Source organism: Lonchura striata, chromosome 1 (genome assembly GCF_050655825.1).
Source record: "Lonchura striata isolate lonStrDom1 chromosome 1, ASM5065582v1, whole genome shotgun sequence".
In the NCBI taxonomy this organism is placed as follows: domain Eukaryota; kingdom Metazoa; phylum Chordata; class Aves; order Passeriformes; family Estrildidae; genus Lonchura; species Lonchura striata.
Genome location: NC_140703.1, coordinates 95,562,382 through 95,588,146, shown reverse-complemented (window position 1 = coordinate 95,588,146; position 25,765 = coordinate 95,562,382). Strand labels below are relative to the sequence as shown.

The window sequence follows — 25,765 nt, the reverse complement described above, 5'->3', positions numbered from 1 at the left end:
AAGGCTTTATTAAGTTAAGAAAAAGCAAATGTTGAGGGAGCTGTGCTCTGAGCAACCTGGTCTAGTGAAAGGAGTCCATAGTGTCCCTGCCCATGGCAGGGGCATTGGAACTAGATTATATTTGAAGTCCTTTCCAACCCAAACCATTCTATGATTCTAAGATTTAATGTGGAAGCTGTACCATTCTGACTCTAGATTTTGAGGCTTCACCCTTTTCATCACCTCATTCTTTTTAGTGTCATGGCTTCACGTATGTTGCCTGCTGTTTTTTCTAATAATTAGATATCACTGAGGATTGTGCTGCATTTATGGTCTAAGAATGCTCAAACTTCCTATAATTTCCTCACTATATAAAAGGTGAGGACTGTTTTTATTTTTACAGTCCATGAGAAATCTATGTATTTGGAAAACTTTAAAAAAGCTGATTCAGCAGCAGTGTAGGCACTGTGCTCATGGAGTTCATATAAAACCTAAAATGTTAATCTTGCTCTTTCTCTATCCCAGCAGCTTCATGCTAAGAATATTTCATGGTGATTCTAGGACTCCTGTTTTAAAACACAGAAGGTTTAAACACAGATTATAGCCCAACAGTACTGTGACTATTTTTAGGAAATGATAATTTAGAAAACCCCTGAGGGATCTCCTGGAGCTATTTTATGGTGTGCCTTAAAATAAAACAAAATACACATGCCATTTACTTTATAAAGACTTTATCTTGTCCTCTGTTGGATCTTCTTTTCAGATGACAGTCTGTGTGCTAATTGAAACAATTTACTGAGATCAGACTTGTCCATGTATCTAGAAATAGAACAGCAGTTTTTAAAAAAGTTTAAAAATGTCTGCAGTTTGGGGTTTTTTTTGTTGGTGTTCTTTCACAGCTTATGTTAAGGACTAGTGGCTTGTTTCTCATTTTCTGAAACTGATGCTCAGAAACAAGGAAATTGTGGGTCTGTATTTAGGTTTTTTTTTTTTTTTTTTTAATTGTAAAGTAATCTTATCCTTTGCCTTAGGTAGGATATTGCTTATACATTCTGAAATCATTCCATTCCATTATAAATAAAGTTTCTTGCCTCAGGGTGTCCAAGTTTGTTAGTAGGTGTCAATATGGTTTGAGCATCTGCTCTACTGAAACAATATTTTATAATATTTATCCAGCTCCTTATTGAGACATGACAATGTGTGCTCTTTCTCCTTAGAAATATGGAGATGTTTTTGTTCCCATGAACAGGGCTTGGCTAAGCAAATTGTTTGTGCTTGATGAATGATAGGATGCTTTAATGGAGCCAGTTGCTCCAGGAAAATGTTGTTGTTCTTCTATCATAGCAGGACAAGATAAAGGTCCTCATATTAGTATGAATGAAAGCTTATTTATAATAATACTTAGTCCAAATGAATCTTTCCTGAGCTTACCAAAGGCTGTAGTGAGAAACACAAGTAATTAAAGATACACCAAGCATAAATTCCAAGGGAAAAATATAGTTGAATATCTTCTGAACTAAATTCCACTTCAAAGAACTATTTACTGCCTTGAAGGAATATATTTTTTATACAACATGGCTTGCCCTTAGAAACTAACAAAGCCAGTCATTGCATAAAATAACAGAGTAGTATCAGCAAAATGAAAGTAACCATAATTTGTGCATCATGTGCAACATTTAGTTACATCTTCAAACATTATAATATCTTTAAAAAATATTAAGCTATATATGCCAAGTTCCCTTTTATTTATGAAGGATCCCAGTGAATTTTTTCTGGCTTGTCCTCTGAGTTTTACTTCCCTTTCCCACCTGGGTCTTCAGGCAGATATTTTCCTGCAGTTATCCTGTGACCAGTGTTACAACACCAGGATGCTGTTTTTCATGGATACTGTGAGAAATCTTCATTTTCTACACCGGCAATGACATAGAAGCACCAGGGCAAAAAGCCTCTAGTCATGCAGGGGCTTTCATGCAGGAGATCTAGAGCACCATGCCTGGAAGAAGTTCATCAGGTGTTGCTCCTCTCCAGAAGGAGTAATTCAGTAAGAAGTTGCTTCTCCCCAGGAGTGAGAAAGCAGGGGATGGGGATGTCCTACTGCTGGACAGACATCTGTTAGCATACAATTTGAATCTCCTTCATTAACTCAACATATCCATAAATGGCAGAGGGACCCTGCAGAGAGACTTGGGCAAATTATAGATCTGGGCAATCACCAACTGTATGAAGTTTAACAAAAGACAAGTTTCCAATTCTGCACCTGGGATGAGGCAACTCTGAATGTACAAACAGACAGGGGACTGAGATGTTGGAAAGCAGTGCCACAAAATGGACCTGGGGGTCCTGGTCAGTGGCAAGTTGAACATGAGCCAGCAGTGCCCTGGCAGCCAGAAGAGCCAGTCCTGTCCTGAGGGCATCAGGGGCAGCATGGCCAGCTGGGCAAGGGCAGGGATTGTCCTGCTCTGCTCTGAGCTGGGATGGCCTCACCTCATGTGCTGGGTGTCACAATATAAAAAAGATATTGAAGTATTAGAGAATGTCCAAAGAACAGCCACGAGGATGGTAAAGGGTCTGAAGGGGAAGCCGTAGGGGCTGAGGTCACTTGGTCTGTTCAGCCTGGAGAAGTAGACTGAGGGGACACCTCACTGAAGCCTCTTCATGAGGGGATGAGGAGGGACAGGTACTGATCTCTTCTCTCTAGTGACCAGCGACAGGACCCAAGAGAATGGCCTGAATTGTGTCAGGGAAGGTTTAGGTTGGATATCAGAAGAAAGGTTCTTCATCCAAGAAGATGAAGGCAGTTGGACACTGGAAAGGGTAACTGGTCTCAGTGCCAAGCCTGACAGAGTTAAAAAAACATTTAAACCATGGTCTCAGGAACATGGTGTGATTCTTGAGGCTGTCTTGTGCAGGGCCAGGAGTTGGACTCGCTGATTCTTGTGGATCTCTTCCAATTTAGGATATTCTATGATTCTACCTTCTTACCACCTTTCAGTCCCATTTGCCCTGATTATTGTACTCCCCCCATCCCTTGTACTACCTGGATTGCTATGCAAATACCTTTCTGCTCTCCTGCTACAGTTAAAACTCATTGCAGCCAAAAATGACTCTTAGGCATCCTTGTAAGCCTGGTTTTCTAGCTGTTGCTTGATGACAGGACTCTGCTCTTGCCCCTTTTTAACTGTAGATTAGAAAAATTATAAAAGCAACTGAATGAAATTACTTGAATGTCTTCTTTTCTACTACTCTTCATCTTCACAGTTTTCCTTTGGATATAGTTTCTATATTAACCCAGTAGGAACAAGGGTAGATTGATTTTCTTAGTATAAGCTGGGTTAGAAAAATTCCTTAGAACTCCATGGTATTTTCCTCAGGAAGTCCTCTGTCTGCTGTGTGAGAGTGGGTGACTTCACTCCAAGGTCATTACTGTTCCAGGTAGCTAAAGTTTTTAAAGTGATTATAAAGTATAATTTTCTTTAAAAGAATGAAATTAGAAAAATAGGTTGATTTAAACAGAGGTGATAATGAAGTCTTCTTTTCCACATAACTTTCTTCAGCTGGAAGCCATAAATCACCAATAAATTGCTATTATTAATAAGACTTTTCCAGTCCAAACTGTTGTTAGATCCTTAATTTATGAATATAGCATTTTACACCATTTAAAAGTGCAAAATGCTTTCCTCCTTGGTTAATTAACACTAGCTGGATACCCACAAGAGTATAACCCTGTAATGCATACAAATAACAAGATTTAATTGATTCTTCTATGGCCTATTAAAAATGCATTGAGAGCCTAAAGGATTTAAATGGGTAAAATAGAAGAACTCCCAGACTGGCCTCCATCTGATACTGAGACTGCATCCGAAAATTCTAATAAATGGAAAATCACCCAATATGCAATTTTCTAACCAATGTCTAACTGCACGAAAATAATGATATGGAAGTTAAAACAAGAAATTGTTACTTAATGCTAAGTGTAGTCCTTTATTTTGTGGGGGTTTTAGACTGAATGCAAGATGAGGCAAATAAGTTGAATTCAGCCTCATACATTATTCACAGGGACTGAGCTAACATGATCATTCTTTTTCGTTAAAGCCCCTGCAAATAGCACAGCTATTCATTCTAGCACTGTTAATACAATGAAGACATGTTAATATGGAATGTCAGTGTCTTAAATCTCTGTTACTATTCTCTCAATTCTATGTATCATTAAAGTATTTTTTCCCTATATCCTTATCTTTTTCCAAAAGTGAAAATTTTGATGCTTTCCACTTAATTTTTAATAATTCAAAAAGCTTGAAAATGCAGCACAAACTGAAATAATTTAAATTTATGCAATAAACTCATTAGACCATGTTAGTTGCTCTTTATTTCTTGCACCAGTCTTGTATTGAGAGGAAATAATTAATGGTGAAATCCCTGTTAATGGGTGGCTTGATGACAGATCTTCTTAGTTCATGTTGACCTTTGTTTGCTTGCAGGCCAAAAACCTCCCATTTTTTAATGTCTGTAGCCTTCCTGACCAATTTGGATACTATGGATCTGATTAATTGTTTGGAATGCAGTAGCCCCAGAGGATCTAATCAGACACTAATGTTCTCTAGGACAAGTGTATCCCCTTTTTACATGTGAATAATCATGCCTGTATATATATACTCAGCAGTGTTACAATAAAATAAGCTCACTAATGGATATTCAATTTCCTAAATTTTTACATGTCTAATGAAGACAAGAGGCAGAGTGGGGAAATGACAGAATGACACAAAACCTGTAGCAGACCTTGATATGTAGCCCAAACATTGAGATTTTTTCCATTGCCCTGTTTGCAAAGCCAGCATACAACACAAGCATACATTATTTTTTCTGCTTTGTTGAATTTTTTAACTTTGTACAACTATGAAGCAGTAGTGAGAGTAGTATTTTACATCTTTGAAAACACAGCCATGTGGTTGGATCTTTATGTGCAGACTTCCATGATGTGGTTGTAGTATTTCACACCGTCCTGTATAAATGCCTATACCTCAAGAAGTGTGTGAAACCCATGTAGAGTTTGGATTTTTGTAGCTAAACATGGAAACCTGTCTGCATGGGTTTGTGTAAATGTAGAGCTTAGAATAACCCTATGCCAAATCTAAGAAATGGATTATCAGAATAAAAATATTGTACTACCATTTTAAGATTCTTGCAAGGAATATACTAGGTTATTCGGAAAGTAAAAGAAGCTGTTGAAACATCACCCACAACAAAAGTTCTGTCTTAGTCACTTTTTTGCTCCCTCTTTGGGAGATGTTTAGTCTAGCTTCCTCCTTTTTTCAATTGTGTTGTATGGCAGTCTACCCCTGTAACCTCTAGGAAATGTTTACTTCAGTTTTTTCAATTTACCTTTGGTTTTAACCCAGTGTTATTGCTGAGGTTCATCTGAATGAGGTGTAAATGTGCAAGGAATCGTTCCAGATGGGAACACATGGATGCCCTCTTGACATGAATGCATGCAATCCTAACTGGCATGGACTTGGCAGCAGTGGGTTACGTGGCTGATTAATTTGTGGGGTTAGGTCGTGTGATCTCGTGAGCCAGACTGTCAAGCTTAATCATCTTATAAAAAGGAAGGCCTCATTAACCCCTCCATATCTAACAAGAACCACCAGTCCTGGGGTAATCTTCAGTAGCCAGAAGTGGTTAGCAGAACAAGAGGATTTTGTGAGTAGGAAGCACCAATCACTCTGAGGGAAAAAAAAAAAAAATAAAGGAAAAAAAAAAAAAGAAAATAACAAGAAGTTCCAACATATGAAGAATGAAAATTAGTCTAATGGCTTGGATCCTTAATAGAAGATATAAATTTAAATTCCCTCAGCCAATAGAAGTATTGAAGCTGCATCTCCCAGAACCTGCATGAAGCCACAAACCACAGAATTCTTGCTTTCATTTGAATGAGAGATGCCACAGAAAAAAAAATAATAAAATCTCTTTAAGTGTAGAAAACCAACAATGGCATTGGAAGGTCATGTCAAATTTTTTTTCTCTCTAGTAATCTGCTTCATCTACTTAAGTAAAACATATTTAAAAAAAAAAATTCCCATTGAGAAGATCAGGCAACTAACGGGGATGCAGGAGCTCTTATCTAGAGAAAGACAATAGTAGGAACATGCCCAGGATGTCCTTCTGGACATATTTACCATTTTTGTCAATCCTTTTTCTTTCTCTCTCATACCTGCAGAGGAAGAATCACAGACGGCTTTCCTGTTACTGCTTGAGCTTAAATTCCAAGTTCTATATATAGCTTGAGACTGTTTTCCTACTTGTTTCATTATAACTGATAGCTGGCAGATAATTCCTATTTAAAACTCAAACTAGGGCATAGATGCAGAAATGTAGCAGCAAGCTCTTTGCCAGAATTTTGAAGTCTGGCACTCAGTCAGCCATGTGAAATGTGGCTTCCAGGTCCTCTGTTACTTGCTTACTAAATGTACTTTTTATTCATCACTGAAAGATCAGACATTTTACTACATCCCTAATAAAAGCTACACTTAAAAAACTTCAGCTCCACACTATTCTAATTTTGTAGGTGATATTCAGCAGTTCTACGAATAAAAGAGAAGATGGTCAAGAGTATCTCGAAATTCAGGTAGAGAGGAAAAAGACAAAAAAAGTACAGCTCTCTTGAAGATTTTGACTGGGAATAGTTACCTCCAATGTGGCATCCAGAAATAGTAAAAGGATAACAATATTAAAATTAATGAACCAGACTAAAAGTCAGACTAGAAAGACCAGGATTTCCCATCTGATTGCTCCAGAGAAGGGCAGGTCCACTTCTCCTTCCTAGCCATCTTTCTTTTGTCACATCTTGTCTCACCACCAGCTGTACACCAGACAGTACTCTATTTTATTCTCTTGCCTGGCTTTTGCCTTTTCTTTAAATTCTACTCTGTTGAAACCCTGAGTGCCAGCCTTTCAGGATTCGTCTCTTCCCCCTCTGGACTCTATTCAAAGCTCTGCTCTCTGCACAGTGGATCCACTTCACCCACTGTACATTACTTATAAGATAAGTATCAGTCTCAAGACACATTCAGAGACTGATTCCCACATTCATCTTTGCTTTTCTCTCTGACACAGTAATACACAATGATTTGTCTTCTGCTGAAGGCACAAACTGTTTGAAATACTGTGGGATTTCACAGCCAGCCTCTGTTGCCTCTCTTTCTCCCCAGCTATTCACTTACCTGACACCTTGTTCATCTAATGTCAAGTCATCTAATGTCATCTCATTTGCATCCTGCTTCAAGCAGAAAAGTGGATTCAGAAGCAAGACAACAATACCTGAGATCTGTATACATTTCTGTGTATTGCTCAAATGTGCCATGCATTTGGGTCATGGTGAAAAGAGGGAACTGGGCAGAACAGGGGAGATTTGAAGAAAACAGAAATAAGTGAAATTATACATGAATGTGCTGCAATTTTTAGGACTTTAATTCAATGTCAGGGTTACAAGCATCCAAACAGCAGATTAAAATCAGATGATTGCAAGAGGAAAAATAATGGCTACAGCAGGGTAAGGAAATTTAAAAATTACTCAAAAATTATCTCTAAAATTCCCATATAATCACTTCTTTAGTTAGCTTAGAGCACTGTCCAAGCTACAAAACTGTAGTCATCAAGGGACTGTTTTAGTAGGTGTGAGAGACAGTAGAGGGATGAGAAAATTGTACTGTTCTCAAGTGCATGAATTCAAAGCTGTCCCAGCATTCCAAACTCAAAAATCGATCAAGTCACCTTTCCAGATATTTTATGCTATGTAAATGAAGCAACAGAAGACTCAAAAATGCAGGTTCATAACCATAAGTAGTAGAAAAACAACTAAGGGCAATAAAAGATTACCATCATTATCACAGTTACATTTTGTCACCTGTAGGTAGTTGTGAATGAGACTGATTCTAGTTGCTCAGTCAGTATAAATAATTCATGCTGGTAAAGCTGATGAGGGAACAAGAAATAATGATGTGGTATTTGATAGTATGTCTTCCTCTGCACATTCATTTGTATTCTGTTAGAGTAAAGGTAGAGTCATGCTGTTTTGAACTTGTCTTTTTAAATGCTATAAATTGTTTTGGTAAATCTTGGTGGTATAATTACAACTGTCTATATCAGACAGTATTTTTTTTTTTTTAATTTACAACTATCTATATGTTTTTTGTTTGTTTTGTTTTTTAATTGTAAGATTCCTAAGCAAAGGGATGTAGAAAATCTTAAACATTTGAATTTTTTGCAATAGAGGTGTAACTTTGATTTCAAATAAAGTAGAAAAAAAATTTGTTTTGAGCTTTAAGCCAGAAAAACAGTTATTGTAAACAGTGCCAATGATAAATAACCATCATGGCAGAGGAGAATGATGGAGTGTGAGGAGTTCTTTTTTGTATTCATCATTAAAACTCTCTTTCAGCTTGAGTTATTATTTTGATAATTTTTGTTTCTTTCTATATAAATACAACACAGAAAACAAATTGCTGTCATATGAAACAAAAATTATTGTCTACATCCTTTGAAAATTAGGAAAATGAAAAAATAACTTATTGTTCATAAAACTGTTCAGAAAGTGTGGGTGAGTAGCTATTTTCAGTGCCAAGTACTCTATTCATCATTATCCTGAATTTGTGCTTAACCTTCTGAAATTTATGAAGCATAGCAAAAAATTTTGTGTTGTGATTCTTTTGAGCATATAAAATGTCGATAAATATTGCAGCTCAACTGAGATCCCACTGAGACAGAAATCTCTATGAAGAATTTGCAGATGCAAGGGTGTGGTTAGTTCTCCTGCTCCAGCTTTCTAACATCATAACCAGGAAAATGTGTGTGATACAGAATGGGTGTCCAACACCTTGTCCCCAGGGCTGAGGGAGAGAATGGAAGGACTGCTGGCTCCAAACATTTCTTTGGGTGCATGTGTGCTGGAGGTAGCAGACCTGGCCTTGCCCACACCCCCAGCCCTTGCCCCAATCCCAGCCCTGTAGTGGCTGCAAATCCCTGGCACAGCAGAGCCAAGGCCTCACACCCAACCCCAGGGCCCCTAACCCAACTCCTGAGTGGAGTGTCCAAATTACTGCAGTCCCACCTGGGGGAAGAGCCCAGCATGGACAAGGGGTATCTTAAAGGCCAAACATGCAGCAAGGACACAACTTGGCCCTGCCTCTTCTTAGACTTTCTAGCAGCGAAATGCTGCTGGCACCCAGAAATGGTAGCTGTGTAATGTGGGTAGTTCTGTAAGGCAGTTTGTGGTAATTGGAAGTGGTGCTGTGGCAGAGCCTTGTCCCCAATGGGCTACAGCTGTGAGCAGCAGGTGAGCAGCACTGACAGCAATGAGCCATGGAGTGCCCAGGGACACTGAGCAACACCAAAGGGAGCAGAGGGCACACAGGTGCAATGCATCAACATGAGGGTATAAAAGGTTGAGCTAAAGGACAGGAAGGGCAGGGGCTTAAAGCTCTCTGAGGTTGTATGGTGTTGCTCTGTATGGGTTGAAGCCTTCTGCTCTTGTATGATGATGCCTTGTGTATCATGGCTATCTCAACTGTGACAATGTAAGTCCTTTTCTGTATGTTTTTTTTCTTTCTCTTTGTTCTTCTAATTCCTCCTTCTTGGCATTTTTGGGTAACTTTAAATTAAATAGGCTTATAGTTTGCTGAATTGAATGGACTGTGTTAATGAGTTAAGAAGTTTTTTATGTTGATTGAATGTTGTTCTTAATTTTTGCCAAAGTTCTTTTATTTTTTGAAGTTGCTACTAAAGCTATTTCTTTGTTGTTTGGATCTCTTGGGACTATGTTGTCAGAATTTCTTCTGTGTGTCTTGCTCAAAGAACATGAGTAGCTGTAAGACCTTTCTGAAGTCTTACTGAGTGGGTGTTTTGAGGCCTAAAAGGAGCTGCTTTCCTATATGTCCAAAGGAAAGCAATACCCTCAATGATGAACATTGGTGGTAATTTGAAAGGCTTCTAAGTCTTCCTAGTTAGTGCAGTGCATGTGGGGAATCAGCTGAATATCAGTACTAAGACAAATGTTCACTTAAAGGAAAATGGGTATATGACTCTCTTTAAGAGTACAGATCTAATGAGCTTCACTTCATAAAACAGCAGATCAGATCCTCTCAGGATTATGTGGTGGCAGTACTTGAAAGAGTACTGGGGTTTGAATTTTTTTCTTTAATAAAAGTTAGTGCCACCTCTGAGATGATGTTAGTGCATTACATTATTTGCTACAAATAAGAAACTTTATGTTCCTCCCTGAAAAAGTATGACCAGAGGAAAAAACCAAGATTTTTTAAATACAGGTATAGGTATGAGCTATATGGTGGAATAATGCCAAATACAAGCATCTCTATACAGTAGTCTATTGAGCTGTTTGAAAAAGTACTACCCAAATGGTCATCTCTGATCTTTATTGCAGTGTCTAAAAATACCAAGAAAATGGAGAACGTTCCTGCTCAGGAAAGTGGGCTGTGGTCTGCCACCAGTATTGTGCTAGCCTATTCAGACTAGTCAGCCTGTAGGTCTCAGACCAACACAGATAATCTGTGCTGCTGTCTCCTCCATTTCCAAAGACTGAGTATCTCTTCCTGGAATTGCCATACCTTTCAGTTACAGAATCACAATTAAACATGAAATATCTTATAAATGCTAAAGCAAAGCTGTTTAAAAGATAGGAATGGAATTTCAGACAAAATGCAAAAGTTTTTCCTATATTTTCTCCACTTCTTGTTTACCCTTTTGCCAATATCTGAAACAAACAAAAAAGCATTACTAACATATCAACTGGCATGGTAATAGATGAGACAACAGAGAAAAAGCAATATTGTTAAAACACTATGATGAAAAGCTTTGAAATATTTAGTTCAAATGTCAATAATAGAAAATCTTTGAAATTCCGTAGATGAAAATATTGAGCCAGCAGAATCCAAATTTTAAAATATGGAATATTTTTCTGATTCTGACATTAGGAATTATTTTGTGTGGATTAATGTGTATTAATTTATACAAAAGGCATCCAATGAAAGGATTTAAATTTCAAATCCATTTTGAAACCTTGTTTGAAAAGTTGATAAGAATTGCAGAGGAGTGACTGGAAAAACCTTTCATGTATATGAAAACAATGGCAGGTTAAATGACTACATGGTGAGAAGTTTAATTTTGGAAGCATTTTAAATGTACATATTTGGCACCATCTTCAGCCAAAATGTATTACATAGGTGGCAGAAGACAGAATCCAAACTCAGTTACTGCTTTTTGCTGGAATTGCATGAAAGTTGATTCACTCTCTTTCCTTTGCTTTTTACTTGCTTCTTCATCCTTGGCAAGGGAAATGCAATGGAGATGCATAGAAAAAGTGCTGTGAGGAAGGTCTTGTCAGATGATACCTCAGTAAGTTGGGGTAAGGTTTACCATAATTTACATCAGTAAAAAACCCCAGAGTTATCTGCCAGCAGACTCCTGGAATCAGTGATCTGTAACTGCTCTCAGATTTCTTCTTTTCTTCATTGCTGAATGTTCTTCAAGAAAGAATGGATTTGCTAGGTCCCATCCAAAACAAAAAGTTACTATTTTTTTTTCTTTTGAAAAATGGAAGGAGTAAGAAAATAATATATTGCCTCTGTTTAGAATTAGGGGATATTATGTGGTTTGATATGGTCTTAAACCATTACTGAAATAGCCACATATACATATATGGCTATGATTTGAAGGTTTCAATATTTTCTGGCTTTTGCATATTAGCAAATATACTGTGTTTTTTGGATTAAACTCTTATGGAAAAGGTGGCGAACAAATAAGAAAGCACCACCTAACAAAGAAGCCATCTGTTTTTCTGCCACAAATAAAAAAAATCTATTTTGAGTCACTTGCATGGCTTGTACATCCTGCCTTCTCAGTGTTCATATCCAGTACATTTAAGCTCAGATCAGAGACCTTCCTGGTTGGCATTGGCTAAAGACTCTGTGAATATGCTGAAGATATGGGCTCTGAGAAAGAAAAAAATGAGCTGCTGAAAACAAAATGTTAGCACTTTTGTAAATCTGCCAAGTTTTTCAATATAACTGCCAACAGTTTGGTGTTCAGAGGAACTCGGCGGAATTGCTAACATGCATGCTGCATAAATGGCTATTCATTAGAAAGATGCTGTAGTTTATATGTGATTGCTTTCTTTGGCTGGCTAATATATCAAGTATGGTACTTGTTTTGTACTGTGAAAAACTTTCTCCATTACCATAGTAACCTCTTGCATGTTGGCGGAAGCTGATGTCATTCATGGTATTATTCATTCTTAGTGAATTGGTCCTCAAAGTGCTAACAGGTTCCAGGGAGATAAAGAACACTAAGTATACATTCTGGTTAAACACAATTTAACCCTTTTACCTCATTGGTTTCCTGGAGATTAATAGATACATATATTTGACATATGCATATATTTAATTTCTTTAGTATTTCTTATGTATTGCTGAGGAAAAAGGTTAAAATAGCACATTTGTCTAGCATAATACTGGACTAAAGTGAAAAGGCAGTAGTTCTCTTTATTCTCAAACATCTCAGCATTGCAGGTCAACTTATTGTAGGAAAAATAATTTAGCAATCTTTACTATTTAGCTATTCACCTCAAGTTACTTAATTCTTCATTACCAATGGTAGCTATTGTAAAATAGAAACTGTTCTGAGTATTTTTAATACTTATTAAACAAATCTAAAATTTGAATAGGGTTTTCTTTGAACAAGTTCTTCAGAAATTCTGTTACTGAAGTGCTAACACAAAGCTGGGCATTTGATTTTGATTGGAGTGGGAATAGGATCAAACTGTAGAAGCAGGAAGTTCTTGTATGTACTTATATATAACCTAGAGACCTTGATATCTTCTATAAATCCTTTGTCTTTTTGCATTTCATGTCTCAGGTATGGTAGTGTGGGGAGGGGGGTCTGGTAGCAAAGGGCTCTTAATTAGTTCTAGGCCAAGGACAGGGAGGCAGAAAGACTTATCCTGCAACTTTTTCCTCTCCTTTCCACAGTATCTACGCAAATGTAGGGAGAAGGAGAATATCTGTATCAAGGCCTGAAGGAGCAGAAAAGAAGACACAAGCCTCCCTTGCTGTGCTGAGTGCAGCTGTACAATTGCAAAAAGGGGAGAGACAAGGGTGGCAAGGAAATAAACCTGTTAGAGGTTGGTTCCACTGGATTTGTTGAAATCCCCTCCAGCACAGCCTTACTGAAAGAAGCATAAATTTTTCTGTACTTTTCTCTTTAGTTTTATAAAACATTTACTGTCTCTTCAACAAGGTTCTTCTTAGATAAGGGAAGTCTGATCTTCCATGGGCAAAGCTCATCAAAAACTTGAGCAAGGCACCACAACAAATTGCATAAAGGTCTGTAACTAAAGCAATGGCTCAGCACTTCTTTATTGAAATACTAATGATGGCATCATGTGTTTGAAACACTGACAGAGCTGAACAGGAGAGTTCATTAGTATTGCTGTGTATGTGCTGTCTAATCTCAGGTGGACACCCTCCCCTCTGCTGGTGCAAGGCAAAGTGCAATAGATCTCAGGGTGCTTTTGTCAAGGCTGTCATAATAAGCTGAGGATTAGAAACAAAGTGCCAGAAGTGTTTGCCTTTTACTTAATGGAAATTTGGATAATGATGGACAAGACAAGTTGACTCAGTCTAAACCCTGTATTTGTTGCCTACTAGTAAAGAAGTCTGTAGTTGAAGAGCATGTGAATACCTGAGCTGTGGTGTTGTGATATGAATATTATTAGTAAAATGAATCTTTCCTTGGTCCCTGTATGTAGTAAAGGTATCCATTTTTTGATCTGAAGTGACAAAGACTGTTATTTTTTCATTAATGCTTTCCTTGCTGTTTCCAATAATTTCTTTTAAAATTTTAAATTAAGGTCATTTACTTTGAATCATACTATTTAAATCAGCAAATCAATATTACTTTAAACTTCAGCACTACTCCACTGAAGTATAATATCCATCTCTATCTCTTTAAAAAAGTGTTGAATTTTGAACATTTATGAAAGTTTAACTAAATCCATGTCTGAGTTTCCCAGCCTTGGCACTACTATTTTAATTCCATTAATAAGACATTTGAACAGGGATTATTTTGGTTTGTGCAAGGTCAGAGATATTCATAATTTAAAAAATATCTTTCCATTAATTTTACTAACTGATTGGTTAAGTTATTTGAGGAATTTGCCTGTTCCTTGTATGAAAACTTTTCTGCACTAAAATGTTCATTCAAATAAGAATATGTTCTGTTTGTATTTTAAAAAATGGAATAAAAAGCATTCTCTTATCCAGCATGACAGATAAAATTCCAGTTGTTCTAGTGGTAACTAGAAAATTTCAGGAACCTGCCAGACAAATGTGCAATTCAGCTTGTTTTACATTTTTCCAAAAGAATGTAAAAGTGGTTAGCAAACAGTTTATTTTCTAAAGAAGCTTTAAATTAGTATTAAAAATCAGTATTTGTCAGGAATTAGAAAAATTTCATATCTGGAAAAAATGAAAATAACTCTCTGCTAAAACAATTTTTCCTTTTCCCAAACAAAATTGACAGTGCTGGTTAGATTCATTTGAATGAATGATTGCTGGCATTACTGAGAATCACTCACCTTATTCAGATTACCTAAGGTTATGACATGGGTAGATTAATCTAAGAAGTTCATACAAGCAACACCTTCACTCCCAGTCCTTTAGCCCAGTTCAAAGGAAACTGGATGCAGATGGTCAAATTTTAATTTTTTTTCCTGGATATATTAATTCCATTACATTTGAGCTGACAGGCTGGATTTCCTGTGGCATGGAGGAATATCACTGCTGACTAAGAATTCTGTCCTCAGTTGTGACTCCATACAAGGTGGGTTACTGGCAGAAGAAGAGGAATTTGCCAGGGTTGTTGCTGAGGCCCTGAACAATGAGATCCTCATAATTTCATCCAAGACCTAAGGTTATGTAGAGATATATGACAGTTCAGCATTTTCATCTTCTCTGGAAAGGACAGGGATAGAAAGAGAGATGTCTTCAAGGATGAAACTCTTTCTGTTATCCAACTCCTCCCTTTCTCCCTCCTGCTCCCCTCTGTTCTCCTCCAGCTTCCTCTGCGATCAGGCCCAAGCTGTCAAGATATTTTCAAATACCTCAGAGCTACACCTCATAGCTTTCTTACCAAGACTATCACAATTTTTTTCCCCCTACCACTAGAAGCACTCCCTTTTATCACCTTTGGAAATTGTGGAAACAAGAAAGTGAAAGACTAGCTGGCTGACCCATGGAGAACCCAAGAAGTATATAAGACATTACTTGTTGCGTCAAACTCATTTTTGGTTTGTGGGTCGTCCTTACTCAGGCTAGTGGCTATTCCTCATTGAAGTTATGAGGAACAGATCTCATTTTAACCAGCTACACTGTCCATTTAGTAACTCTGGTAGGCTATGGGTGTGTATGTGCATTATTATTTACTACACTTCACTGATTGCACTTTTGCATGCCCTTCTCTTGAGAAAACTTTTCCTGAAAAAAATGTGATTTTGAACCAGCAGAATGAAGGAACTGATCCTGTGAATAAAAAGTTCCTATCAGAATACCAGTTTCTAAAAATGATTCACTAAGAATTTAAAGTAACTGGAGACATGCTTACTGAACTAAAGCTAAATGCAGATATTCACTGCCTTGTGGTGCTGTAACAGACATGAAGTCCATCTGTTTTAATCTTGAACAATGAGGTTGAAGAAACAATGTTTTAACCTTAGAAACAAAAACATTTGTGCACCTTACTCCAGGATGTAAATCACTTGCACAATGATGAAAATGGTAAGAATCTACAGAACAGTTATCTTAGGTTAGTATTTCAGCACAAGTATGCAAAATGCCTAAATATAAGTTTTCTGAACAATTACTTCTGCCAGTGTAACATATCTCCCTCTGTAAAAGCTAATGGCACCTAATTCAATATTTTAAATGTAGCAATAAGCAAGCAGCTGAAGGTCTTGGTAACCCAGTCCTTCATTAACACATCAACAATTAGTAGTTTTATGGTTTTGATAGGCCCTTATGGAGTCATTAATTCAGATCAGCAGTGGTGCTATTCAGAGGTTAGTAGCTGCTCCAGTATTTCAAATCTTGTACTTCCCCAAACTAATTGTCAAGAAGATATGTGGCATATTAAAATACTGTGTTCCTTGATTAATGCAAACTCATGAATAGAAATTGATGTCTTGGTCAAGCTTAGTATCTGATTCACTCTGCAGAATAGATCAAGATGCAGAGAAAATCCACAGCAAAATTATGTGTTTTTGTTCTGAGCTTTGTATTATTATTCAAAGTGAATAATATTAAATATGAGATAAACTTTGACACTTTCTTTTTAATTTTTTACCAGTTTTAAAGTGTCTTTCTCTCTACTGTAATTAGCTCAGTGGCAGAATAGAAAATGAGTTATGACTCTCCAGGTTAAGATATAGAAATCTAAACTGAAAAACAAGTCCTTATTGATGAATTTAGATAGTAGAGCTGGAGCCAGAAAGCAATCCAACCAGGCTATTGTCTTATCTGAAATAACAAATAAACACAGATGAGTATAATTTGAAATGACAGACACAAAAATACTGTGAAATTCATATACACTTCACAGATAGAAAATTTTTCTCCTTGACTAACTTTCATAATGTTTCATTAACCTTGGTAGAAGACTGCAGCGAAGATATTTATTCAATAGAAGCAAGTCTGGCTGTTGTGTATTGGTTATGTGTAAATAAAGATCTTCTCTGTTCTGAAAGGATGACTCCTTCTCATTCCCCTGGTTCCTTTCTTTGTTCTCCTTTCACTTTTCCTGATGTTTCTGTTACCCTACATGACCTCTCATTTAAAGATAATGGTATTTAATGTGGGTGTACTACAACAAGCAATAGATTTATCCTTTGATGTGTATAGTCTAGGTCACTTTCTTCTCTTAATATTTTTGCATCACCTGCCATGTCTGTAGCCATAGTACATTGTTTACTTATTTGTCCATTTATTTTCTTTGACATAACCTGTCCATTTGTGTTCATGCAGCAAAATTGGAATGCATTCAAAGTTAGAAAATTAGGTAGGTTTGACTTGATTAAAAATATGCCTCCTCCCTTTCCTTCAATCAAATCTTCTCTTGCCCACTTTTCCGTTCTGAGATCACTTTGGTTCTGGCTGCCTAGAAACCTTTTACTGTCCTCATTTCACCTCATGCAATTTGCATGAACAAGTGTCTCCCAGCTTTCAGGCAATGATTCACACTTCCTACCTAAGCTTTTAGCTGTCAAACTAGATGTTTTTCTTCTACAACTGACTACTCCACTAAAATGCAACCAACACTGCTATGGAGCGTGTGTTGTGTCTGCATGTGACAAGCAGAGACGGTGTCCTGCCTCTGTTCTCTACAAGGTACATAGTTAAAAATTATATTTCTGGTGAAAATCATTACATCTAATAAAATCATAGAATGGCTTGTGTTGGAAGGGACCTTAAAAATCTTCCAGCTCCAAGTCTCCTGCCATGGGTAAGGGTACCTTCCATTAGACCAGGTTATTCAGAGCTCTACCCAGTGTGGCCTTGAATACTTGCAGGGATGAGACATTCACAAGTTGAATATATCCTGAGGGAAAGTGAGGAGTTAGCATGATCTTTAGCTTGAATTGACCTGCTAAAAATATATTTTACTTAAAGGTGGAAAAGTGAAAGGCAATCCAGTTGTACATAAGAAGGCAGCTTCAAAACAACCACAGAGGTTCAGTTCAATTTCCTATGAATTTCTGAGCTGCAGAAGGAATGCTGTTCTTATTCATGTTATTCCAATGGCATGACTGGCATTTTGGTAAAGCTTATGCTGTAGGAATGACCATGTTTTGTTATGGAATCTCTCTAGGCTATTACTTGTAAAAATACTGTGTGGACCCACACTAGAATTTTCTACCAACAGTAGCTTACAGAAATGAATGTGATTATTTCACACTACTTCAAATTCCTTCTGATTCAGAATTTCATCCTCTGATGATATATAATGGCAATGCTCTGGGGGAGAAGCAAGGAGCGATGATTTGTTTGAAGGGTAGTGTCAAATGTGACAGCAATTTAGATTCATAACTATCAATACAAGAATGAATGAATGAACTGCAATATCATTCTTTGTAGAATACACAAAGATTGGAAATGATACTTAAGTAACTTTCTGCTCATATTGGAGTTTGAATAGATGTAGTTAAAACAAGTTGATGGTTAGCTCACCCTTACAAAAATTTTACCCGAATTTTGGGGATTTTTAATCTGTCAAATTATTTTTACAGTGAATATCACTAAATTCAAATATTGATGTGGGGAATTTTTATTGCCTTCATTCTAATTTTATTGCCTTCCTGTCTAATTTACAAAAAAAGTGTTGTGCATGTTTCTATGTCAGCAAACTAATGAAGTAAAAAACTGGGAAGCTTTATATGCATTAGATGATAAACTGACCTTTGAGGTCTTCTAATAGAAGAAGAATCAGCTTTGGAAACAGATTCAATATTGCTATTTTAATTAAATGTTGCCAGTTTAGTGGAATAATCCGATATTTTATTAACTGTTAGAATTATATTTTCATATGGTTTTCCTGCTGGGAAACAGTACATCTACCCAGCAGAGTTTTTCATCCTGCAGAGTCAGCAGTAGTAGCTTGGGTACAGGAACCACACAGAGCAGCACTGCTGCTGGGATTATGTTGTGATGAAAATGCTATCAGTGCCAATGTGTTGAGAGTTGGGCATGTATTTCTATGTTGTACTGGAATTTGGAGCTGGAGAATTTGATGCAGGAGGAATGACTCAGGACACTGGGAAAATAGGGCAACCTTTGTATGATGCCTTGTTGGATTATCTAGAATCAATTCTTCAAGGAAGCACCAGAAGTGAGGTCTTCCCTCAGCCTGGTAGTGTGCCCTAACCACAAAGGAACAGAATCTGTCTTTATCAGCTAATTGAGCCAGAATTATGTAAAATAATAGCATAGGAAGAGCAGATTTAATGTACAGTCTTTTGTCTGAGCCCTTCCTATGAAGGTGAATTTCACAAGACAGCTCAGTCAAATTGGGGGACCTGCAACTGGCAGCCCAGGGCAATCCCCACCTCATTTCACTGGCCCTACAGCTGCTTGCTCTCTGCTTCCTTCTCATCTACCCAGCAGTGACTCTCAGAGAATATTTTCAAGCATCTAAACTAGCTATGGAGAAATGGGTAGCTTTCTTCAAATTTTGCTCCAACAGAGGAAGCATTAGGAGTTGGACTGCCACCTTTAGGAAAACAAATAGCTCCCAAACCAGTTTAGGTGCATTGGAAATGTACACCTTTAGGGGAAACAGCAAACTCATTTAGTGCTGGAGTCTCCTTCTGTGGCATCTAAACATCTCTTTCTTTTAAGTGAAGGAGGCACCAGCAAACATTTTTTTATACCAGTGCACCCCTTTCTCTTCTTCCAAGAACAAAAAAATGAATTGCTTGTTCATATCTAGATACAGAGTTGTCATTATTTTGTAACTTTTTCAACTTTCACTTTTGGAAGTCTTTCAGTTTGCAGGGATTGTCCTCTGTTTTGTCTCACATGATATATCTCAATAATTTGAAACACTTAGTAAATAAACTTTTGGATGTAAATGTTTGCTATAATGGGGATTACCTCAGTACTACTGGCAACAATTTCACTTTGATATGAAATACTGGCTTTTAAGTACTTTTCTAAGGTACTTTACGCAATCATTGCTTCATTTCCATTTTAGATGTTTAGCCCTTAGTCCCTCAAACAGATTAGGTGGCTCTAAAATAAATCTGCATTACAGAAAAAGTCAAAGGAAAAAAATAGACATCACAAATCTAGGAGATCCTTTCTACCTGAAACATTGGTCTTTCTGTACTGAATTAAAATCAATAGGAGATGATAGGTCTTGTACATGAAAGTTGCTTACAGAGCACAAGAAAGAAATTACCTTCCTTTTGCATAACCATTGATTATTTAGAGGGCTGGATAAACAAGCAAAGAGCCATTGAAGGCCTTCCTTAGCCTCAGAGGGTTTTAGTCCACTTATGAAGAAAGTGCTACAGACAGAAGACAGCCAGAATTCAAAGTCAAGGAACCAGAAGACATAATTCAAGGAGCTAACCTGCAGGAGTATGAATGAAGGTCCAAATTCCGATACCTATAATGTGCAATACCAGCATAAAAACTATTCTGGGAGGATATTTCCTAATCACAAAGTTAAAGACTAAGCTCTCATTTCTTTCAATCCTCGTAGTTTCTTTACTCTTGTGTGTTGGTTCAGCTTCTAGATGTAAGGAAGTGTGTGCTCTGCCCTCTAGACTGCACTCCACATGCCCTGCTACCTGTATCTAATCTGGCTACAGGGACACTAACTGTTCAGTTGCATACCAGGTCCCTATAATCTCATGTGAAGATAGCTGTGATCAGATCCATGATTGCTATCTTGAGCTTCTCTGGAAAAACTTAAGTGTATTTCAGATATAGACTATTTACATGTGGATCACAATTGAGCTTTAAATGAGGGACAACTACTTATATCCCATACAACCAAACTTGAGTCAGCAGTGCAGATGCCATCATCAGCTAAACAGGGACCATTCAAGACCGAGTGAAGGGTAATCTAACACGTAGGAATTTATAATCTCTAGTATTTTATAGTGTGTGGCTATGTTGATATTCTGTGTATCATTGACATGCCAGCTAGGTCTAGAAAGGGTTGTGGGAGCAGATAGTTCTTTCTTCTGTAAATACAACCTTGAAGTAAATTTTGGCCCATGTGGGGTATAGGCTATACCCTGCAAACAGAGGAAATCAGTGTGTGAATCCTGCTAGGACAGCAAAGATGGCTCCTATTGAGAGGATGTAGTGGAAGACTACATAGTGTGTGTTGTGTAGGGCAGTATCTAGTGAGGACTTTTCTAGGATGCTTCCTGTTAAGCCTCCATGGAAAAGAGCAGCTCTGATGTGCACTTTAGCTAGAACTTAGGCAGGGTTCTCATCTGTGGGCAAAATATCTTAACAGCCAGTCTCCTTACTCAATAAGGTGGCAAAAGACAGTCACTGTGACTTGTAACTTCCCTGCCTTTATGTTTTTGCAAGATTTCTACCTACAGTGCCAGGAAACACAGCTCTAAAGCAGTAGGGTGTGAGCAAGCTGCTTATAGTACCAGGACAGAAACAGACGCATCCAAGCTGCCCTTTGTTCTCTAAGTACAACCTCATAAGAAGTGTTGGTTTTGCATCCATTTCACAGGGTGATAATTATGACATTCCCATCGTTTCATTCCCATTTGTTGGGCATTAGGTGCCACTAGGGAATCAAGTGGGTCTTTGTTGTGTTGAAGTACATGTAGACTGCTCCCACACACACAGCCTTCCCGGACTTCTTCCTTCGAGCAGCTTACCGAAGGAGAGGGGCGGACAAAGCATGTCAAAGCCCGAAAAAGCATCAGCCCTTTGCGGCGTGCCCCGCGGGGCCGAGTGAGCTCCGAGCACGGCAGGTGAGTACTGCAAAGGGAGGCAGAGGGACGCAGGAGGGGTTCGGCGGGGTGCCTGCTGGCGTGCGGGGTGTCTCTTGTCTCCTCTGACCGCTCCGCTGCCCCCGGGCAGCCCCGGCAGGTAGCGGCGGGGCGGTGCCGGGAGAGCCGCCCCCGGCCGCCCGGCAGCTGGGACCGCTTCGCGTCCCTCCGCATCCCTCCCTTCCCTTCGCTCCGCTTCGCCTCGCATCGCGTTCCGGGGAGGCGGCGGCGAGGGGCGGGCGGAGGAGTGCCGGGGGAGGCAGAGGCGGCGCGGCCCCGCACGGCTCTGCTCGGCACGGCAGAGACAGACCCCCAGAGAAAGTGGAAGTGTGCCTCGCACAGCCGCTGCCCGGCACCGGCGGAGAGGCGGCCCCTCAGCCCGGCCTCGTCCCCCCGAGGTGAGAGCCGCCCTCGGGAGGGAGGGAGGAGGGAGGAGGGCGGCGGGGGCCCGGCAGGCGCGCACCGCAGCGGGGGATGCCCGCCGGTCTCCCGCTCCGGGAGCGGGCTGATATTGGGCGCCTTTTGCGGACGGATTTGGCTGGTGATCTCTTGTGAGTATTAGGGGAGAGAAGAGAGGGTGGTGGTGTGTGTGCTTTTTCATCTGTTCTGCGCTCCTTTTTGTCCGTGTGTCCGTGCCCTGCCCGTGGCCCCGCCGGGGCGGCAGGAGCCGCCCGCGCTGCCGGTGGGGAGCGAGCCAGGGAAGCTCGGGGTCAGGGCGGTGCGGGGCTCAGCCCGGCTCATTGTGTGCTGCGGGCAGGGAACTAGCCCAGGCTCCGTCAGACGGACACTTTGCTTTCAACCAGCCCCTTTGTGGACACGCCGCTGCCCTTCCCGAGCCCCCGGCTGGGGCGCAGAGGCTGTCGCGATCCTGCCACTCCGCTGGTGGAAATCTGTGCTGACGGGCAGCTGGATGGAGATTTTCTGATAAACATTTTCTTTCATTGGTAGTGTCAGTCGGTTAAATCCCAATCTTTTGTGGGAGTGTGCCTCCCGAATGGGTGACAGAAGGACTTCAGAGCAATGTTAGCGTCAGGCTGGTTTGCAGCACCATCTCCCCTCAGGTGGCTCCTCACCCCTGACCCTCTCCGTGCCGGGCTGGATCTCTTCCTGCTCCCGGGTTTCGCCATTGGAAACTTGCGGCTACGAGCTTGGATACCAGCAGCCCTGGCTTTACCCCAGGGCTGCGGTTGCTGGCAGTGGGATCCTGATCTGGAGAAACGCTCCGGGAAAAATGACTTTTCCTTCCCTTTGGCAAGATAGCGAATAGCGTGTCAGGGTAATCCCGTGTGCTTCAGGAGGAGAGGTATGCTGCAATTTAGGTGTTTACACAGTGAGTTTAGGAACTTTTGTCTCCTGCTGTGGGTTGTTCCTGGGCAGAATCTCAGGCAGATCGTGTTTTCTCTCGACTTCTGTTCCCACAACTTTGTAAGAGACTATTCTCCTGTTGAGCTTTCTATTCTTCTATAAATTCCACTTATAGTCCTGATATTGTTTTTATCAGTACGTTACACTAAAAATGAGGGGCAGTGCTGAAGTAGTACCCCTTTTAGGTGGTGTTTTGCTTTGGGAATGATTTTGTGAGTATAAAAACGTTCTAGATTCCATTGCCAGCATCTGAGATGTGCCCGAGGTTAAAAAAAATAAAAGGAATAATAAAAGCATGTTATGTAAGTAGTACATGTATCTATGTGTGTGTTTACAATAGATTCAAAGTGATGGGACAAGTTCTCTTGAGTGGGCTATTGTTCAGTAACAGCAGGGGTGCCATTAAAAGTACCAATAAAGACTGGGATTAGGGCGATTCGCAGAGCAGAGCTCTGAACCATTGCAGTAATTTTGTGTTGTGGCAGCATTCAGAAATCCCAGCTGCAAATCACATTACACAAAGAGAAAGCCAGTCCTTGGCCTCAAAAGATGACACAGGTACAGCAAGCAATTTGTAAGAGGAAGGAACAGAGAGGAAGCCAATTGTCTAATGTTACATAGGTTAGGCCAGAGCTCAGTTTCCAGACAGCAACTGGCTTTAAATGTTTTGTCTCTGTTATAATAAGTTTTCATTATGAATTGAATCTTTCCTGATTATGGAATAATTTTCTAAGTACTAGCAATGATGTTTGATGTATAGTATGCAGAACCTGTATTTAATATGTAACAAGAATAAACATTGAAATATTTTGAAATGGGAGATCTAAATAATTCCAGCTGGAAGTGTACAGTTATTTGAACATGTCTACACGAGGTATCATATGTTCTGTAATTGTACAGTAGGAATTCAATGGAGTTTAATTTACTTGGAATTTGTAGTGCTGGTTGAGGCAACTGACCATCATGGTTTATTGCACTGCTTTGAAAGAGCTCTTGCATTTTATGTTGTCATTATGTTACTTTTAAGTTAGTGCTGTTATTTCAAACCAGCATAATGAGATGAAAAGCAATTGGCATTCACCCCTGTAAACAAGATCTTAGTGCTAAATTCAGATCCCTGCTTGAAGGTATCTATAAAATACCATGCTTATGGAAGGTCTCATATCAAGGAAAATGGCCATCTAGTTTAAAGCTGCCTCAAAATATTTTTGTCATGAAATGACAGAACAGCAGCTTCAACCACATTTTTACTCTTTTGGAAAGGAATGGTTTCTTACCTTAGATATGGGAGCTCTGACAAAATGAACATAAGGTAAGTGGCCATTAAAAATGGGACACTTCAATTGCAATTAATTACAGATTTGAACACCAGCCTCTTCTGTCTCTCACAATTTTGCTAACCAACAAGTTGCTTCAGGCAGATTTCTTGAAAATGTATTTTCAATATACATATGCACAGAAAAGGGTTTTTTGTTCAATTGTGAGATACAACAGAAAACATTCTTCCAATGTAAATACCGCTTTTGTTCAGATTTTTGTGAACATGATTTCTTTGTCCAGTTCTATAAAAAAGTGACAAAATATCAAGCTTCTCATCTGACTTAACCCCAACAAAACATAACAAAAACTGAACAATACCAACAACAAAGAAACTCAACCCCAAAAAAGCAGCATGGTCCACTCTGTATAGTCTGTCAGTAACGTTTCAATCCTCTGTGTTGGCTTATTGATGTCTTTCTGATCATAGTCTAGCAAACCTCACTTGCACATTCTTTGTGTTTTTTCCACCTCACCTTCTTTCTGCTACTGACTGTTATTAAAATAATTGTACCTAGCAAACACAGAAAAATATTATAATCCTGCACAAAATTAGCAATAGCTGGGGATGCAGCTGATGGTACCTGGGTATATTGTGTTATCACATATTGGCAACAACAGCAGCTGCTAGAGACACTTGCCATTTGTTGGGACAGACCTGCTGGTTTACAACTCTGTAATTCACGTGAATTACAGTTTTTGCATCTTTCTGAAAAAGGTGACAAATATTTTTTTGCTCAATATGATGAAAAAAGCCATCCTAGCAGGCATCTAACTCTAACCTTTGCTTTTAGATTTGTTAATCTTCCTTAAGGTGTGTGTTTCATGTGGTGCCAAGCATAGCTGTTAATCAATTTAGCTTTTTTGAGACATTTCACAACAATCAAATATTAATATTTGTGTATATATAGAACTATTCACACAGCCTTTTTGTGGAGCAATTATTAATAAATCATGTGCTAATTAATGGCTGTTAGTATGTATATTCCTGGCATGTCTTATTACACATGCAGAAGAGGAGGGTTGGAAAATGGATTTTAGCTTTTGTTAATTCTAAATATTTCACTTTAAAATAACGCTCTCTAATTCCTGGAAGTGTTAATGCAAACATTATATCAATTTGGTCAGGGAAAGAATTTTCTCTTTCCAGAAATATTTGGATCATAAAAGCAAAGTGTATAACCTGAAGTGTTGGACCTGGCTTCAGGTCCTGATGGTGACAATGTGAAGACTCAGTTACTGAGTAATGTAGCTAAAATCTGTGATCATTACATTTTCCCCCAAAATTGCATACTAGATTTGCAATACCATTTGTAGAAAGGCTTTTTTTCAGCAAAACTTGTTCTTTCTGAAAAAAACACCCAACCTGCTTTCAGTCAGAACATCTCCATCAGTCTGAATGAATATTTTAATACAAAGGGTTGAATGTATCCACTGGAAAACAACTGATTTTATTGTAAGTTGCAGTAGCAGAAAAATATTATAAAAAATTAGTTTTCTGCATTGTGCTGTAGGAAGAGA

At 38.9% G+C, this 25,765-nt stretch overlaps 1 protein-coding gene across 4 annotated transcripts in view; it reads left to right on the top strand.

Annotated features, from left to right (window-relative positions):
- The first annotated feature begins 21,436 nt into the window (after positions 1 to 21,436).
- MYO16 (myosin XVI) overlaps positions 21,437 to 25,765 on the top strand; it is a 356,937-nt gene continuing 352,608 nt past the window's right edge. The window contains exon 1 of one of the 4 annotated variants that reach the window (XM_021545590.4): positions 21,437 to 21,544. The gene's annotated coding sequence lies outside the window, so the exon portion shown is untranslated. Of the gene's footprint in view, positions 21,545 to 21,728; positions 21,961 to 22,003; positions 22,114 to 22,815; positions 22,866 to 25,765 lie in introns of those variants that run through there. The other 3 variants (XM_021545595.4, XM_021545596.4, XM_021545594.4) reach the window with 3 other exon arrangements.